General features: G+C 46.3%; 2 long non-coding RNA genes across 3 annotated transcripts in view; one reads left to right on the forward strand and one right to left on the reverse strand.

Annotated features, from left to right (window-relative positions):
* The first annotated feature begins 2,813 nt into the window (after nt 1-2,813).
* LOC137843033 (uncharacterized) overlaps nt 2,814-19,434 on the forward strand; it is a 75,884-nt gene continuing 59,263 nt past the window's right edge. Inside the window, exons 1-2 of one of the 2 annotated variants that reach the window (XR_011089322.1) lie at nt 2,814-3,123; nt 3,917-4,077. This is a non-coding gene — a long non-coding RNA (uncharacterized lncRNA). The remainder of the gene's footprint in view (nt 3,124-3,916; nt 4,078-19,434) is intronic. The other variant, XR_011089323.1, reaches the window with a different exon arrangement.
* LOC137843145 (uncharacterized) lies at nt 9,733-17,858 on the reverse strand. Its single transcript, XR_011089385.1, has 3 exons — nt 16,868-17,858; nt 12,847-12,991; nt 9,733-10,075 (listed from the first exon to the last, which is right to left on the reverse strand). It is a non-coding gene; the product is annotated as an uncharacterized lncRNA (long non-coding RNA).

Genomic DNA, 19,434 nt, shown 5'->3' on the forward strand with positions numbered 1-19,434 from the left:
GAAAGATGATTTATCTTAGGATTAAACTGTAGTCGTCCTCCTTCTACTCTAATTTTTAAAAAGCACCTCCTATGAACTAATAACAAGAAGCCATTCTTACGGTTCAATTTCCCAGCCATTATTATATTAAGAAATATCATCTCAGTTCAAATGGCTTCAATTTTCTAATCCTGAATAACCTAAAGGATGAGGAGTGACCTTGCTTTATATCAAATAAAATGTAATGCAGTGGCAGAGTTTAAATCCCAGACAGTTCATCAGCAAACTCCAACATCACCACGTTTCTTAGTGAAATGAATGTCTGAAGTTGTCCAGAATTCAGCAGAGGGGTGATGAAGGGAGTATTACACCTCTGTCAGCGGGGGCCTGGTGGCAGTACGGATGTGTCTGTTAGACATCGGTGTGCACTGGTTGGAGTCCCCATGGAGCATCTGTCTGTCTGGTGCAGAGGGCATGGGGCAGGGTCCTTCGGCTGCTGTCAGTCCTGGCGCTGGGACAGGAAGGCATGCAGAGCATTGTCTCAGCTGCTTTTGCAAAGAGATTGTCTCTTCATCATGGCACCCATGTCCACAGGGACAAGGACATGCTGTCTCTCTCAACCTTCTCAGGCCTATCGTTACCCATAGTGGGTCTGTGACGTGCTGGAGAACAGAGAGATTCACAGTAGCCAAAAATCAATCCCATAGAACTCAGTCCATGCACAGGATTCAGCTCCGGGCCCTTAATTTAACAATCACGTCTCCAACTTCTCCCACCCACTTCTCCCAATGTGGACTCCTGCCCCAGAGACAGCCTTACCTGTTCCCTTTGTCCAAAACACCTTGTTGTACAAAAAGCACTTTTCTAAGAGTAGATTTATCAAAACAAACATTTCCACTTTAAAAACTTCTCTTCCTATCATAGGAAAAAAAAAATCCCCAACAATTCCCTGCAAGCTCCACCTCATTTCTTCCTAGTTGCTCTTCCTGCCCTATCCCATGATGCCCAAGAAAGCTATGTATAGCCACTCTCTTAAATTTTCCTTTCCAATTCTGATGAGAACTATTTCAGCTAAAAAAGAAAAAAGAAAACCCAAATGTTTTTCCATCAAAAATATTGTATTTTTTTCAGGGCATTGCATTAGCCAGAAAAGGAGTAGAAATGGCAAAACGCTATTATCAGCCTACAAAGAGTGATGAACTACCTATATTTGCTAGATGCTTGTTCAGAGTATGCCTGAGGTCTCAGACATTTGCTAGGTGTTTGTTCTCTCCGTATGCATTTCAGGCATCATGCAATGTTGTGCACACGTGAAGTGAGAGGCAAGGGCAAGACCTGAATGGTTTACCGTAAAAATCATTTGGCTGGGAATTTGATTTCCTTCAATTTTCAGAATTCTTTTCCACTAGGGAGCAACAACCATATTGTAACTGAACTGACAATCATAGTGTCTTACTTAAAATGAAATTGTCAAAATATTGTGTCAGGAATCCTGTATAAAGTGATTTCTTAGGCTGTCACTCATAAGTGCCATCCTAAAGAGTCTGGTTACTATTAACAAAGATACTCAACACATAAATAATCTCAAAAAATAAATAAAGCTAAAGTTAGGAACAGCCAGAAATGCTAATAGCAGCAGTAATCTAACCTTTGGGAAGATGTTTAAGTAAAAAAAAAAAAAAAAAAAAAAAAAAAAAAAAGCAAGAAAATCTAAATTTAAAAACAAATCTTTTGAAACATACAAAATCTAATATTAACGGAGCTAGCAAATGCCATTAGCTCTGTCTTCCCATACCATCTAATTATATGTTTGCACTGTGCAAATAATGATACTGATTCAATGTGCTCCACTTTATGCCCACTTTTATAGTGCTTAATATCCTCACAGGAATGATAGTGTTCTAGCAAACTGAGATCTTCCATACCTGCATTAGGAAATGAAGAGCTGGAGCAATACCCAGAACGCAAAAGTGCAGTGAAGGAGACTTTGGTTTCGCATGGACCCAACCTCGAGTTCTCCAGAACCCCTCTCTCAAAGCCTTAATCCAAGAAACAATGAAGTTGTGAGAAGGGATTTTGTGCATAAAGGTCCAAGCCCAGGATTCCAGAGCTTTGGGCCAGGGTTTTGTTTTTGTAAGATACAACCTTGTGTACCAAAGGCTTTGTTAAAAACCATCATTAGCAGACGTAGCTTCGTGCTGGGTGATATTACACTGATTTGTGCCACTGCTAGTCTGGGTGGTATAGGGGTGAAAACCCTGATCAGGGTGAAATTAGCCCATGCTTGGACATGTATAATTCCCTGGGACTGCTCTGAGCTGTGTGCTTGATGTTTGCAGGAGAAGCTTGGTTTTCTAGATGCAGCTACTGCAGCTAATGCTTCCAGTGCTTCCAGTCCCAGGATAGTGCCCACTGTAGCTGCCAGGGTGAGCCTTCACCCCATGTAGAGCAACAAAAAAAGATGTCAAAAAGGCAGGGAGAAGGAAACCTACACCCTCCCTGCGTGCCAAGCCTTCCAAATTACTATAACTACAACATTGTCCTACAGACTGACAAGGTTTCCCCGTCAGCTGCCAAGCTGACCTTTTCTCAGTCACCTTTCACCTTGGTGGCCAGTGCGATTTTGCTGCCTTCCAGCCAAAGTGGTGTAATAATCGGGCAATGTGATTTAAGTAATAAAGAAATTGCTGTACATGCTGTTTGGTTTCTGGAGAGCTGGGAATAGCAAAGGCTCAAGTTGCAGACAAGTGCATTAATCTTTTCAGCTTTCCTGGAATGAAACATCAGAGGCTTTAACCTATTCTTTATTGCTATTCCAATGCCCAGGATGGTACTTTTAAAAATAAACTCCCGAAGAAGGCAGGAGGGGAAAGGAGGAAGGATCTTGAAAGCTGTTCATTAACATACTGTACAGCAAATCCTCAACCTCTGAAAAAATGGAGCTAATAAAAAATCAGTAATGTTATTTCTGATTATTTGATTAAGAGGCTGGCAATATTCAATATTCTTCTGGAAGCTCTGGCTCCCAGGGGTAAAAGAGATTTCAGCTTCTTATTTTAAAGAAAAGATAATGTTTTGGACTTGTGAGATTCAAGTCTGAAACCACGAAAGCAGTTCATGAAGACCAAGGAACCCACTGGAAAGGTAAAACTGAACCTCGCTATTGATTTGTATTTACGTAATCTCACTATTTTTAAAGCACATCGCCCTTGTGAGCTGGGGCCCTGCCCGAAGGTTTTTGGAGACTGGTGGTTCTGTCAGTCCTTCCTGGACAGGAACCTAATATCGAATTTTCTCATTATTTTAGCTGTGTTTACCACTATTGCTCACCCTGTTAGTACCAATGCAGATCATATAAAATATATTTCTAGCTGCATGAAGGGTAAAAGGATTTATGTATACAACTTAATGAACTTTGTGAGCTTCTGTCAATGGTATGGTCACTAGTGGGATTAGAATTTAAGACTTTCTGCTATAAAATCCTTGGCCTGAGCCACTGGTGTTAAAGGAGGGCTCTCAGCAGCCACTCGAATATTAGTCCCTGAGATCTGTGGATTCAGCATGAGCCAGGGAAAGCAACAGTTCAATTCCTTGGGGTGGGACACAAAGTCCATTCAGGTTATTTCTGGAGATTATAGGCACAATTTTGCCATCTGAAAAGAAGGGCTTGCTCTTCTGTGGAGGTGGAGCCAAGCAGAAGGTGAGTTAGGAAGCTCAATCTGTTCACATGCTACTGCTGCGAGACCAGCAAAGCCTTGGGAAACGTGCTCAGGCAGGAGGGTTTTCGGAGACGGCAGACCTATCGCAGAAGTTGCAGCATCTCATCTTTTAGCAGAAAAGATGAAATTATGTGTGTTGGAGGGTAGCGAGAATGAATATTCCCGAGCTTGTTAAAATTCCAGCCCTCATCTTTCAAAGGCCTCCGTTACTGTTTCAGACATCCATCAGCCGCTCAGAATCGGGAGCTGTCGTAGCTGGCTGTAATTGCAGAGACGAGCTGCCGCAATTACAGCACCTGCTGCACCCTCATCCAAGCAGGTGGAAGAATTGATGATGAGAGTTTTTGGTTTTCCAGCCTCCCGCAGGGGTTTCGTAGAGGTATGTTTCCAACAGGTCTACGGAACTATGTTCTGTTGTGCCACACTGATATCTGAGAAGATCCTCAGTGGGATTATCTGCTTAGATCTGAATAAAATTCTGCCTGGAGCTAAGTCTTTGTCTCAGGGGAGCACGGCAAGCATGGAAAGGGAGTTTGCAACAGAACTGGAGAGCAAAGCCCAGGTTTTCATCTGCTGTCCTCAGCAAAGGAAGCCAAGAGCAGAGAAACAAAGGGATGGGTTGCGCCATGAAATTCGTATTCCTAAAGAAGTCTCCAACTCCCTGCTGGAAGTTATTTCTCCATGGCTGAGATGGGGTGGCTGCCACAGTGTTTGCTCCAAACACATGGTAAGGCAAGGCAATCTCAGCATCCCATCCTCAGTGTACCCTCAGTCACTTGAAGCCTGCGGGCAGTACCCTTCTGGAGGCTCGGGAGGACAAGCGAGTGTTCAGGAACCCCGCTCTTCTTGGCTCATCTCGGCAATAGGAGCCCTCGGAGCCCTGAGAGCAGCCCGTGATCAGATCTGAACAAGCGCAGGACACACAGTGTAGGAGGGCTGTGATAGTGTCAGAGACCTCCACTGGCTCCTTCCCACACCACTGAAGCGGCAGATGGCTTGGTTTAAAGGACACAGCTTGCCTGGTAAAGAGTGGGAGTCTGTCCTGAACAAGCCAAAGCCCTTGTTAGTATAGATGGTTCCTACAGAGCTGCAGAGAGCATCTTACCCTGTCCTAAATGCAGCTTTTGAGTTAAGTAGGGTAAACTAACTACCTTCAGGAGCTGCCTCTTTCTCTGCTGGACATTATAAAAGTTTAGACAGCAAAATCAGAGAGATTTAATTTTTAGGAGAGATGACCTGTAGATCCTTGTAGATCTGCCACCAGCTCAGCAAGCCCATGAGTGCAGCTCTTGCTGACTTCTTACAACAAAGCAAGAACCTCAAGTCTTTCTACATTGGGCTGAAAAGAGTTAAATGAGTTAAATCCTTGCTTTCACCATCTCCTATGCAAAGCCAAAGGTACCTTCGATGCCCGTTGTAATGGAGAGTGATTATGGGAAGTAAATTTTGCAATGGAATTACCGTAATTGTATCTTCTGTTCCAACAGGTATTTTGAGGAAGCCAGCATTTTAGATAATTAGTGTTATTTTGTGTAAATAGCGGAAAGAATACAGGAGGAAGCAAGGTGGTTCTCTGACAGGCATGTGGTAGCTAACAGTATGGGTTTGACTGAACCTGCTGAAAAGTTCCCTGCGAGAAGAAAGTGAACTGGCACGTGAGAGCCTCTGCAAGGCAGGCAAGTGGAGGGTGTCTCCAGCACTTCAGGTGTTTGATTTAACCAACAGCTACTGCAGTGCACTTTTTTCTCCCCAAATTCAAAGCTTCTTGGTCTGACATTTTAGCTGCCTCAGGCCTTCTCCATCCCAGGCTCTTGTTCATGTGTCAACTGGAACAATTAAATACAATAGGAATGGCGTTTTTACTGGTGTTTCTGCCCTGCCTGTGTCGAGAATAAATGAGGCAGACTGAAAATAAAGGCAAAATAAAAGTAAAGTATGATTTTCATCCTGAATCTCTAGTGAGGTTTGAATTGTGTTTTCAATAAGATTCCACTCTGAACAATTCCTGCTCTTTCTACTTGATGCCGACTGTCTCTGTAATATCATTTCACACTTCAGTTCTGTAACCTTGATGTTGCAGAGGGTAAAAGTACCCATGTGAGCCGCGTGGGTCAGGTAAGCCAATGGAAGCAGAGATGCAGCTTATCCAGGACAATTCATATGCAAAAAAAAAAAAAAAAAAAAGACAAAATTCAGCTTCATACAGAGAATAAATGAACTTTAGATAGACTCGAGCTGACACATCCTTGAAAACTGTTGAGCCGTGACAGGTCAAGGCATTACCTCTCATCAGCCGAGCTGCACAGGAGTTCTCCCCCACCCTGAAAACTCTGGCTTAGCAACATTTCATGGAGCTGGCACCTTGCATTTGCAATGGGATGGGCAAAGAACAGCCAAACAGCTGCTCACCACATCAGCCAATACCTTCCCATACAGAGCGGGGAAAAACAGCCCAGAAGCCATCCTTTGATGGCTGCTGGAACTTCCCGTTTGGCAACATCAAGGTTTCTACAAACAGGAAAATGACACAGTCACTACCTTCAGTGCAGGTAGAACATAAATAAATGAGCAGGATGCACATGTGAGACCCCGAACCGTGCAACGTTTGGCATCAGAAAAAAGCTTTCCAGGTATAAGTATTGTCATGTCTTTTTCACATACACATAGGAAAACAAAAAATCTCTCCCTCAGGCCTTCCAGATTTTGGAGGAGTCCTATTTCCAAGCATTGCTTTAATCTGGTGCAGAGAACCTGACCCTCTTGTGTAAGCACGGGGGAGTTCTGGATTTACAGACCTGTCCTGCAGCTGCAAACCTCCCTCCTTTGTGCTCAGGCATAGCGGTGTGGCCCAGGAGCCCTCCTAGGGACAGTGGTTGTAAAATTTTCCCTTTTACAGAATGTTTCCTAACTTGTGAGCAGCTTGGTCATTGAAGTCCTCCAGGGTGTCCATCTCCAGGGGCTCCATCATGCCCAGATGCAGGCATTTGAGTTTTCCTAAACCTGGGCTGTTTCTTTAGAAAAAAGAGCCTCCAGCCTCTGGTGGTAATCTCTCCTCGTGCTCCTGGCGAGAAAGCCATTTGCACACCTTGTTTCGATCGTGCAGCTAAATGTATGAGGTTACGTGGCATAAATCTGGGCTGAAGTGCAGAACCCCAGCCCCTGAGAAGGAAGTCCTATCAATTTCAGAGAATTTCTTCATATTGTCTTGGAAAGAAGCCAGTTGAAAATGCCTGAAAATCCTGAGGACACGTGGTGTCCTTGCACTCTCTTCTACGTGTAGACAAAAGCAATAGGGGGTGAGCAGAGAGAAACCACATGTATCTTAAAAATAAAGTGAAGACCTGAATTTCCCATGACAGCTTTTCATTCCCTGGCATGTACCGCTGCAGGTAACAGCACACCAATGGGCTGGAGCTCGCCAGAAGAGAAGTACATCTTTTAAGTCAAATATTTGTCATGCCTGTGAGAAATTAATTGCTAGTTTTGCATAATTAACTTCCTAGCAGGCTGCTTCTCTAAAAACAAAATGACCTGAGGGACAGTAGAAAATTCTGAAATTTTAAGTAAATAAGTGATTTCAGTTAAAGAGATCAATGAGATTAAATGATTCGTTAAGGGCCTCTTGCAGATTTTGAGGAACACTTGCTGGAAAAACCTGAGCAATTAGTTGTGGGTTTGTGTGTGGGTTTGTGCATGTTTGGGGGTTTGCTTTTTTGTTTGTTTGTTTTGTTTTGTTTTGTTCAGATTTGGTAATCTCTCCCCATCTCTCCCCAGCAGACATGAGGAAGAGGTTGGGGAGCAGGAGACACAATCGGGGTCTTTCTTACTCCCTGCAGGTGGCCAGGGGCATGCTACAAAGGGAAGGCTGAACTACCAGGGGAAAAAGGTTCGGTCATGACAACAGCAGAGCTCTCCAACTGGCATGTGAACTTCTCTCTCACAGTGTGAGTGTTGTAATCTTGTATGCCAGGGCGTCAGCAGAGGCTGGGGATTTATTATTTTAGACCATGGGAGTTCGAGGAGTAACTCCATTACCTGGCAGCAGCAGCGATGTCCTTGTGAGCCAGACACGGCACAAGGCAGGGCACGGGGCTGTGTTCTGCAGCATCAAGATAAGCATAAATAATACAAATCATTTGATGTGCTAAAATGTATTTGTAGACTTATAAGCAGAGTTTGTATGAAGCCACTTTTACAATCATAGAACCAGTTTCAGTAGACAGGAAAGCTTCAGGTTTGCACATACAGTTTTCATGCTGATAAGTGGGATTAATACTTTTATAATTATCGATCCATAATTTTCTGTGTATGCACTTAGTAGCAACACACTGCCACTAATGCACATGCAGGCACACACCCATATATACATATTTACTCCTATTTACACACAAAGAGCTTGAAACATACTGGCAGAGATCCTGACCGTGCATATACACTGCATGTGGACGTTGTATTGTTACCGCCCTCCCGCTGCACATGTTCCAGATGCAGCTGTAGCTCTGCAAAGAAGAGCCGTGGCTGTGATGTGTCCATTCCCAGCAGGTCTTCTCCGTCTCCAGCTTTAAATCCCATCGCCTGACTTTAAAGGCAGTGTGGAGCCGAACCTAGCAGATAGCTACTGCGCGGATGTCCCACGGTGCTGCTGCCTAAATTTTGTGTGTCAAAGGAATTGTCAGAGCCAGCTAAGTGACTTAGGAACTAGAAACGTGAAATATTTCGGAAGTCTTACTTACAGGACACTGTCTACTGACAATGAAATCTAGGGCTTAAAAACAGAGCTTGGATCTTTTAGATCTCATGAGATAGAATTTGTGGTCCTAGAAATTAGGGAAAAAAATATTCTGACCTTAAAAAGGAGTGCACAGCTCTGAAAACATGGAGAGTAAATTAATAGAGAACCCTAGGATGCCAAGTTTATGGTCACTTCTTGGCTGTGTGCCTAAATGTGAAAAAGATATGTTCCGTGAATATCTTCTAATTAATTGCCTAAGGAGCTCAAAGCTACCAAACAAAGGGAAAATCATTTTTTTGAAGCTTCGTAGCCATTCCTTTTATGGGTCCTGTTAAACAGTAACATCTGTTTGCAGAGCTGCAAGGCTTCCTCCTCTTCCCAGCCATGGTCCCTTCTCTGCTTTTTCTCCCTCTATTCTCGGGCAGTCCCTATTTCCAGCTAAGCTCCACCTGAACTCTGTCTCTTGTTCCCTGTGATCAGCTGGTAAAAGTGTGCTCCCAGGTGTAGTCTGGCCACAGAGCAAGTGGATTAATAACTGGGATGGAGATGTATCTCTTCTGCTTATGTAGTAAAGAATGAAACAAAAACTAATGGTTATTTTCAGATAGCCTGACAGTGATTAATTGCTGTTCCAGCAGATGCTCCAAATAAAAAATGTTGTAGCTCCCTGATTTATACTGGGTGCAGAGCAACTAAGAGGAAACACATTGCAAAGATGGGGAGGGGGGCAGCTCCTACCCCAGCCGACATGCCACGGGGGTAACCCCCAGTATTGACATTAAAAACAAAGAGTCCAAGGTGCCCCCCTGCTCTGTCAGCCCTCCTGAGAGGGGGCAGAGGGGAAGGCAAGAGGCTGCAGAAGAGGTAGAAAGTCTCAGTCCAATTGATGGGAACGTAAAAATGAAAGGGAGAGGTGAGGAAGGCGTGGGGAGAATTTTATGATGGCATCACTTGTGTAATAACACTGTGGGATTTTTATGTTTGCAGATGGGAAGAGATAATGGCCTGCTTTATGAACGGGGAGAATCAGTCAGACATTGCCACGGTCGTACCAAGAATGCGGACTGTTTGTTTGATATAGTGTATGATTAAGGGACACGACAGGGATATCTAGAAACCATCATGTAGGCAGCTAACCATCCATCTTTCTGACTTGTGTGCACAGCAAATTACAGAGCCCAACTTGAGTGTGTTTGTGTGCAAACAGAAGCTACAGAGCTGGGCGCATTCAGTTCTTAGGGCTGGTTTGAAAAGCTGCAGAAGGGGAGAACAAACCCTTTGGGCAAGCTCTGCCGGAGCAGAATGTTCCTGGGGAAGTGATGCATCAGGGCCTTACACAGGGACATGCCCACGGGGCCCTGGATGTCCCCAGAGGAGCCGGTCTGTGCTGGCCAAGAGTGACATCTGGAAGTGGGAGAGCTCCTGCAGCAGCTCGTTGGTGATGGCAGCTCCTGCCTTGGCTGAGCACAGAAAGGCTTTGGGTACCATTCCATCCACCCTCTTGTTCCCTGCATCCACCTTCTCCTTACTGGAGCTGAAACACCTGCATGTGCACTAGGGCACAGCGTGGTTCCTACTGTGTATGGACCTGGTCTCACACCGGTGAGAGGTTTTCCAGGGGCCGTAGTCACCTCTGCGTGCATTCCTGCTGGACCGGAGAGACATGGATCAAATTTCCTGCTTTCCCCAAGGCATGTTTGCTTTTCTAACACTCTGCTTTAAAATAAAGTCATCCAGATTCTCCTTTGCCTCCACTGCAGGTTTCTCATCATGGTAGGAGATAAACTATGGAGAACAAAATCCCTATTTGATCATAAGAGCATTCCTAGGCTCTTTCATGCACAAGTCTTTTTAAAAAACCTTTCTCGTTTCAGAGCTATTTTCTGAGACTTGAAGAGAAAAAAACCCAAACCTTATAAATGTCTCACAAGCACGTTGAAGGTCCCTATTAACTTTTCTGCTTTTCCTGCAATAATTATTTCTGTCTATTTTAATTTTGCCTTGGTGGAGACGAACTCGGAGGCTGCTTCAGACGAAGGCAGGCGTTGCCCCAGGCGCTCACGCAGACCGAAACGCGGAGCCCTTGCTGCTCACACTGCACCAGCCCGTGGGGATGCCAGGGTGGAACAGTGCAACTCCCCCGGCATCATCCTAAGTTTATTTTAAAGGCTGAAGAGCCACAGGCAGAGCCTGGCTCCGAATCCAGCTGCCAAGGGTTCAGATTTTGGCTCCGTCATGACTTAACTGTATTCATGGCAATTAATTTTAGCAGTCAGTTTGTATGCACAGAGATTCTTGGGGAATCCAAAAACCCAACCCCATTTATCCATCTGCACTCTTGAGCCTCATCCTTGTGCAGTGGGACGCTGACCCAGCTGGGGCACGCACCCCCCACAGCCCCAGTAACCAGGCAATGATTATTCTTCTGGAGGTGCCCCAGCAAAACCTGCCAAATGCTGATGTTGTGCAAAACTGAAAATTGCACCGGTGCTGAGGGGGCTGCCTAATTACAGCACTATAATTAGATAGGCGGATGGGCAGATTTCCTCTGGCCGCTGCCTGGTGGGATGGGACCTTGCAGCTTTACACATTCTCCCCTCCAGAGCCAGCTCGAGGCTGGCTGTGCTGCATGTGCTGGAGCTGCCACGAAGGAGCATGGTCACTGTTTCTGTGCCTTCCCACACTCTTCAGTCTACGAGCAGGGCACACAGCTCCCCTGCTGCCCTGGGGCTTGGCTCCGAGCTCCCTACTAACAATGCTATGGTTTTTCCATCTCCCCATCTGTCCTGTAGGTAGGATCAGAAATCAACTGGAGGAAACACTAAGTTAACAGGGTAATAAGCAGGGTTGTTCAGGGGATGGATGCCACCATGGAAAGGGGCAGGGAGGCTGGCAGCTTGGAAATGTAGGAGCATGAGGCTGTCTCTGCACTCCCTTGGCCTCGCTGCCCCTACTCCGTGCTGCAGCACGCCAACAGGACAGAGGAGACTGGGGCTCAGCTGGAGGAAGCCACAGCCCATCTCTGGAACTTGGTGACACTCTCAAAAACCCAGGGACAGTGAGCCCTAGTACAGAGATGTGTCTAGAGTCCCGACCTCAGCCTCCATGCCTGCCCTGAAATAATTTCTTCATTTACTGAAAACACAGAAGGGAGGAAAAAGTGCAGCCTCTCGGAGCTCTCTGCTGGAAGAGCCACAAACTATTCCTGTTCCATCTGCTTTAATGTCAGGTGCTCGCACAGCAGCGGGTATTTCGCTGGCTCCTCTCTGATCACTCTCAGACAGGGCAGGTTTCCATCAGAAGCTATTTGACAATTTGTCTTTAATGAAAGACCTGGCACATTACATCGCTATTTTGCTGTGAGCCTGTTATGTGGCAGCCTCAAATTCTAATTGCTCTGGCTCCTTTTAATGTAGACTCACAATGTAAGGCTTGTTCGTAGTACTAAAAAGGGAAGGGACTTCCCTTTCCTGTAACTTGTGCTCTAGTTCTGTTTCAGGTTTATCTTGTCAGGATCTGGCATTTCTACCTTTTTAAGGTCTACCTTTTTTAACTCTGATCTCCTCGCTCCCCCCTCCAATGTACTTGCTGTTTTGAAAACAAAATGAAACAAAAAAGAAATAAAGAAAAAATACAAAGACAGAAGTGATAAATTTTGCTCAGGCAAATATATCCTTAAGTAGTTCACTCCTCTTCCCAAAATAGACCCTGTCCCACACAGGCTGTCTCCTGCTCCCTGCCCAAGCGGTGGTGCTTTGCTGCACCTGCAGTCCCTTCCTTGCACCTCCAGCAAATTCACTTAGGTGGTAACTCCTTGGTTCCTTCTTTTCTCCATCTACTTGGTATCAAATGGAGATGGTGGCATTAGAGAGCCAGAGAGCCCCTGCCTGAGGGGAAGATTTCTGCTCCGCTGTGCTCGGTGCTGTACAAACAAACCCAGGGCAGGAAGATGCGCCCTGCCAGGCTCTGAGTCAGCTCCCAGGGAAGCCCATTGCTGGCTCCAGCATGGGCAAGAAAAACTTTGGGATAGGAAATTTCTTGAGGATTTCAGTGTGATCTGACCTTCTAGTCTAGAAGTTTTCTAAACTGCATTTTTTTAGTAGTGGGCATGAAAGGAAGGATGAAAGCAGGAAAGGTTAGATGAAAAATAGCAGTGCCCAGCTCTGTTATTTTATGATTGCAAGAGGCTCTTCTGTCTTCAGAAGAAATGGAAGGAAAAAAAGAAGGAAATAATAGCATGCCTCTTCAGTGGCAGCCCAGCACAAAGGATGATGTTAGCCACAGTGCAGGTATGGTGGACATCAGTCACGTTGGCCACCATGTGGCTGCTGGTGCCAGGCGGACATGTGGAGAAGGTGCCAGACCTGGGCTTGCGGCTCCTGTGCCAAAGGAGCAACGTTTGCAAGAACTATTCACCTGTGCCTTGCCAGGAGGCAAAGGAGAGAAGTTCCTCTTGCCTATGGTAGCACCAGCTGGGGTGATTTGTATTCATGGGACATGTGATGGGATTGCATGTCTTCGAACCCTTGGCTGAGGTCCTGGAATTTTTCTGCTATGGTACCTAAGGAAAGAGAGGCAGAAGGGCATTAAATAAGATCCACTGACCAACATGGGTTTTCCTGACAGTAGCATCATGAAGGATCTTTTGTAATACTGAATTTCTGATGTCATGGAAGACATTTTTACTCCATGGTGAAAAATTGCATCAATCTTTTCCTCGCATCCTACCAGCTCTGTAGGGGCATAGCAACCCCAACCAGAATTAGAGGTGTGAGCACTGTCTAGTCTTGGATTCCATCCACATACCAACAAAGCCAACTGCTGATTGTCTGGTGCTAAAAAAAAAAAGCAAAATACATTCAGGCTTTATTTTCCAGCAACACTTTTGTTTTTCCTCTGAAAAAGACAAAACAGAAAGGGTCCGTTTTATTAGGATACCATTCACTGTTGAGAAAAGATATTAGGAAAATAAGCAAGCGGTGCCCAGCTTATGACCTTGTTGTCCACACGAAGATGAATGACCCAAACCTGCTCAATCCCTGATTATGCACCAGCTTCCACTGGAGAAATGTGTTTGTTCGCTTTCACTGGGTGGACGCAGAAAGGCAGATCACGAGACAGGCCAGCAGAGAGAGAGAGATGAAAAAGCGAGAGCAGCCCGCTTCCAGTAAATGCTCTCAGACTCACATTTTCATTAGTCCTAAATTCAATCACAGTTTAAAGGAAGCAAAAGATAAAGAGCTAGGGAACATTTAAAGGATTCTTCAGAGGGAGAGAGGCTTGCTTCACCATTAAAAACCTGACTAGAAGTTATTGTTATTATTCTCAGTGCCGCTGTGCCCAGAGGCCTCAGTCAAGATGAGTTTCCCATTGTGCATGTGTTCGAGGGGGGCTGCACGCATCAGCTGCTGTGTGGCACCGCTGGAAGTGGGCACTATGAGAGCTGCTGCAGTCCTGCCAGGAGCTCAGCACCCAGCAAGGGGCTCTGCTCCCCATTTTCTGCAACTTAAGTAGGTATAAGTGACAGAGGGGTTAAGCCAGTACAATAATGGCATCAACAATAGCGACGGCAATAAAGCAAGAATTATTATTATCATCACTGTCTTTGCAAGGGAAAGATGCTGAGGGGATGCTGAGGAGTCTGGAGCACCCAGCTTCTCACCACTGCTCTGCCCAGGTGCCCCTGTGGGGCTGGGGCTGGGGCAGATCGCTGCCTCTCTGCTTGCCCTCACTTACTTTCTCTGCATTCAGGCTAAAAGCCTCTCTTTCTGATGTCCTGAGCACATTGGGTCACTTCAAAGCACAGTCACCTCTGTACTCCTGGGTGGCAGTGCAAAGGAGCTGGGCTCAGACTGTCCAAGTTGCTGATGGGTTGGAAAATTGGCCAAAGAGCCCTGCGGAAGTCACTATAAGAGCTTTCAAGTTTAGCCCCCAGGATTAAAACTGCAGCCCCTGAAACCTTTACCAGCATCAGACAAGAAATCAGTGGCAGAAAGCAAACCCTAAGCTTCTTGTGTCAGGCTGGTTTGTCAGCCTTGGGCTCCAGAAGACCTTTGATGAACCCTCCCAGTCCTTGGTCCCACCCCTACACCAGATGCACGTCACCAGCATCGCAGCAGCTCAGCCACGAGCCACACTCCGAGGTGCTCTTCACCAGCCCATGCCTTACACATCCTCCAGCATTCAGATTGTTAGAGAGTTGGTATTGGGGTCCCAGCAACAGAGGGACATCCTAAGGCTCTCGGCATGTCCTGACACCCTTACAAACCAACGTGACCCTTGAGGTTGCAATGTAGCTGTATGTTAGATCCAACTGACCACCAAAAGCTCTGGGATGGTCAAACACGTGCCTGATAGACCAGTCCCACTGCCTGTTGGCATTTCTGTAGTTTCCAAGGAAACCTGGTGCTTGTGAGAGAGGACAGACAGATGGGTAGTGTTTGACAAAGGAATTCTGTGATGCTTCACTTTTAAACGACTGTTGCTGCTACCTCCTCGGCCTTTGCCCCTTTGAATGTGAGCTGTTGCTGCTTTGCACAGATGGGGCTTTCATGGGAAGGAGTGGGAAAATCCCAAAGCTCTCACGTGCCTGTTGCCCTTCCTTCCCTGCTCTCCACAGATGAAACAAACAAAACAAAACAAAGAAGCTGTGGCAGCTGGGGCTGCTTCTAATTTTAACGAGGTTTCACCTTCAAAGGAGCATCCGTCGCTGAGCAGCAAAGAGCAGCGTGCACCGTTCAGAAGCAGTTTTGCGGGGACGCACAAAGAATCCTGCCTCTGAACCTCTGACAGCTTTCACTGCACACAGCAGAGATCAGCTGGAAAGATTTATTAGCCAACTTCAAAGCCTGAATTGCTCAGGAAGCTTTTGCTCTTGCCTTATTACTGGAGAACTCTCCAGGTCAGAAACCTTTACTGGGGAAGAAGGGGTTTTTCTTTGGCTGTTTTGTTCTACTGCTTCTGGATGTGTGAATCTAATGACATGACTAATGTCTTCCAGCTTGATAGACATCAGTAAAAACAGATGGGAGAGGACTCAGGGATGTCTAGACTGAGATTTGTCTTGAAAATGAAGGCTGGACCCGGTCCCTAGATAGCAGAGTGCAGACCACACTGCGCTGGGCACAGAGTGCATTCCCCTCTCATTTCCTGCACAGAGAAACGCAGGTCAGCCCCAGCAGCCCTCTTGCTGAATGCCAGCAAGGTGCTGATGATTCATTGCAGAGCAACAAGTTGCCAAGACAGAGGAGGTATCTGCAGTGACACCAGGAAAAAAGATAAATGGAATAGCATGGAATGACAAAGGTCCTTCAAACACATCCCAGTGGTGGTTGCAGAGCACAGGTCTGTCTGAGATGGTCTGCGGTCCGAGCAGGCTGGTGGTCAGTGCAATACCCTGCCAGCTTGTCCGTGTTTTCCTCAGGAAGGAAATAACATGAATATAAATCAGACCTCAGTTTGTAATTTTCTGATTTTCCTTTGTTCCTATTTTCGTTAAAATCATGTTTTTCTGAAGTGACTTAGAAGCCCCTCTTCTGCCCATTTTCAGGGGAGTTGGGAAGATCAATGACAAGGAAAAGCTGCACGTGCCACCAGTTGCCTGCTTCTGTGGTCACTGAGGTAATTGTGATGTCAAGACCTTGGGAATCCAGCCTTTGGGCTCCCTTTGAAATGGGGACTTTGTCTCTTCAGTCATTTTGGACTTTCAACACCCTAAGTCTGTAAAGAGAAATAATCCATTGGAGTGTAAACTGGAATCTTTAGAGTTTTATCTTTGTGCTTAGCATTTGTGACTGGACCCTGGCAGTATTTATTAGTCCCTCTTCACAGCCTCACTCTTTCTCATTGAGTCACGTGGACAATATTAAATGGAAATTCATTCTGTAAACTCTGCCCTATTAGGCCTGAAGCCTTGGGGATCAGAGCAGGCTGTAATTATGGCCTTTAGGCGTGAATTACCACATGCTGAATTAGCAGATAACTGTAACAAGGTAGGTGAGCAGGTCTCTAATGTCAGGGATCTGAGGAAGGCTGGGTCCTCTTATCACAACAGCCCATTCAAGAGAGTGGCACTGCCCACCTCTTGCTTATCTGTTGCCTTTGGAGCTAGGGAGGATTAGAGAATGCCTCTCTGGAGATAGGGCTTTGTCAGATGGCTCTTGTTAATCAGCCAGGACTGATGGGCTTGCAATAAAAGTGTGATCGTGGGCATCACCACGGGAATCACCACTCCACCTAAGCCACTGCACTATCAGATGCAGCCAGGGCCATGGGTCTCATTAGAGAGTGCAGAATCCCTTGAGCAGGCTCCATTTGTGGGGCTCTCTGTTCAGTCCTGCTAGGTTTAGGGCTCTCTTTGCTCTGATAAGGAACAATCAATAGCTCCTTAATCCTTAAGGTGCCTTAATCCTTTCCGGGGCAGTGTGGATTTCCTTACCTAGACAATGGGGAGGCCTCTCTCCAAGGCCTCTCTCAGTGAAGGACCGTGGCAATGAGTTCCACCCCTCACGTTGCAGCTGCTTAAAATCCTTTCCCTATAAAATGGGGTAAAAGGAAAAGACAGAAGTGTGATCTGAACTCCAAAAGCCAGAAAAGACCAAATTAATCTCCAGCATCAAAAGAAGCCACAAAGTGCAGCTGATCAAAACCCACCACCAAACCACCATTGGTTTCCAAATTCAGCTTTTAGGAACTTCACAGGTTTTTCTCCTGTCAAAACAACAAGCCCAGCTCCGAGTCCCTTGATCCTCAGACTAACTCTTAGGCCCGTGAACCTTCATGGTTGTTGTGGCCATCCATGCTTCACTATAACAGACTGGTCAATGCTTCCTTTTCCAAGGAGTTCCGTGGTGCTGCCTTGTTCTCCACAAGGTGCAGAGGTAACCTCCTTCCCCTCAGGAGAGGGACTTCTTTCCAGCCTGCTTTTCATCCTCCAGCACAGGAGAACTGACACTCTTATTTCACTGTATTTGTGCTTCAACCACTGTGGGACTTCTGGCAGTTCCTCCATCTTCTCGCCAGTGTTGCTTTAGGGCCTGGAGAATACATCTCACCGAGCATGAGATGTGGCACCTCAGGATGTGAAAGCCAAGCCCTGTGACAGACAACATCGAGATGAGGCCTTTTGACTCCAGCAGCCTCCTGGTGATGTGTGATCCACCCCTGCCGGCAGCTGCTCTGAGTTTTGCCAGGCAACATTAACGAAATTTTGCCTCTTTACCTCCATCCACATGGGATGTTGTAGCTCTGGAGGTCCCCTGTCAGCCCCCACGGGGCCAGCCAACCCTGCCTCGGTAGCAGCCTTTCCCTAGGACTGAAAATGTTGATTCAGTACCACGGAGTGTGTGCATCTCTAGGGGGAGAGAGGCAGACACACACACCATGTCCTGACTTTAAATGCATGAGTAACTTATCAGAGGTGATAAATGGGGATTTGAATTCCGAGATGTAACTTATCTCTAAATACATATCTTCCTATTTAGCTGCGTTTACATCCGCCCGTATCTCACTGACTGCAATGTGCCTTATTATATAGCAGTGCTTCCTTTGATGTTCTGAAAGGCTGTTTGTGCTAGTGATGAGAAAAGCAAGGTAGAAGCAGGCTTTCCAGTGCTGGAGTTTTCTGTTGCATTCTCCTTTTGACTGTCTTTCATTTAATGCGTCTAATAAATGGTAGTTTACCGGAATCAAAGAATTCAAAGCTTCTGTTCTTGGTGATGAATACAAGGAATAAGAGGCTTTTATACCCTGTGAAATCTACAGAAAGACTGAGATATGGGGACAGCTTTCCTATACATGTCTCGTAAGTGAGTGCTTATCCTGAGATAGATGCAGTGATCTCTGCAAGAAAATCAACATTTCCAAGCAAGCACGGTGCTGGCACTAATGCTGAGAGGAAGTGGAATCTCAGCATCTCAGAGCCCATTGTGTGCTGACCTGAAAAGCTTTTCAGCGCAGTCAGGATGGGATTTTTCAGGTATAATACAGATCCGGCTGCTGTTTTTCATTGGTTACAGATGAGTGTTTAATTTAAAGGGGGTTTGAAAGTCCACAGACATTCCCCCTTCACCCCCAACCCTTGGCATGAACCCTGTTGAAGTGAGATATCTGAAGCTGAGCAGGAAAGGATCATCAGAGCTGCCTTGGGGAGAGCGGAGATCTGGAGTCAGTGCTCGCGGTGGGAGCTGGTCAGGGTCACCAGCGACTCCGGAGACCTTCATTTGCTTGGTACAGCTTGGGCCTGAGCTTGGTCACATCGCCCACAGCCAGCAGGGACATACCCAAGGGAGAAATGCTCACTCCTTCCTCGAATTTAAGCTCAAAGCTTATCATGCAACTAATCAACAGAGAGAGCTGAGAAAACAGGAGCATTACCCCTCTCATTGCACAAGAAGAGGCTCAGGTTCAGGGCTGTTGTCCTGATGGGAGCAGGGTGTTGTTCCCTGCTCAGGTCTCAGTCCCTCGTGCCTTTGGACACTTAGTCCCGCTGGCAGAGCTGACCCCAAACTGCTCCTGCCTCCTGGGTTCTCACCCAAGCCATGTCCCACAACACCGATCACAGTCACCCCCTTGAGCACCTACCTGGCCTTCACACTGCTGTGCCGGATCGAGCGCTAGCTGGGCTGCTGAGCCACCCTGTCATGGTGCAAGCTGTCCCAAGAAACAGCCACTAATCCCAGTGCAGCGCTTCAGGGATTAAGTATCTATCTCCCCTGAGGTGGGGGAGAGAAGTGGATTCGGTCACCTCGTGTGGTTGATTTGGTGAGAGGAGCTGGGCACAGCTGATTTTGTCCTGATCGGTCTCAGGGGCAGGAACAGAGACTGCCCAACCACAGTTGGGTAAAACTCACAGGAACCTTCCCAAGGCGGAGGGAAGTTTGTGGCATCCCTGTATTTCTCATTCCTTACATAATTAACTTGGTTCATTTATCCTAAGTTTAATTTTACAACAGGAAAATAGTTGGGTTTCTCTATAGATAGATGAACGGCTGGGTGGTGTTTTTT

This window comes from Anas acuta, chromosome 21 (genome assembly GCF_963932015.1).
Source record: "Anas acuta chromosome 21, bAnaAcu1.1, whole genome shotgun sequence".
In the NCBI taxonomy this organism is placed as follows: domain Eukaryota; kingdom Metazoa; phylum Chordata; class Aves; order Anseriformes; family Anatidae; genus Anas; species Anas acuta.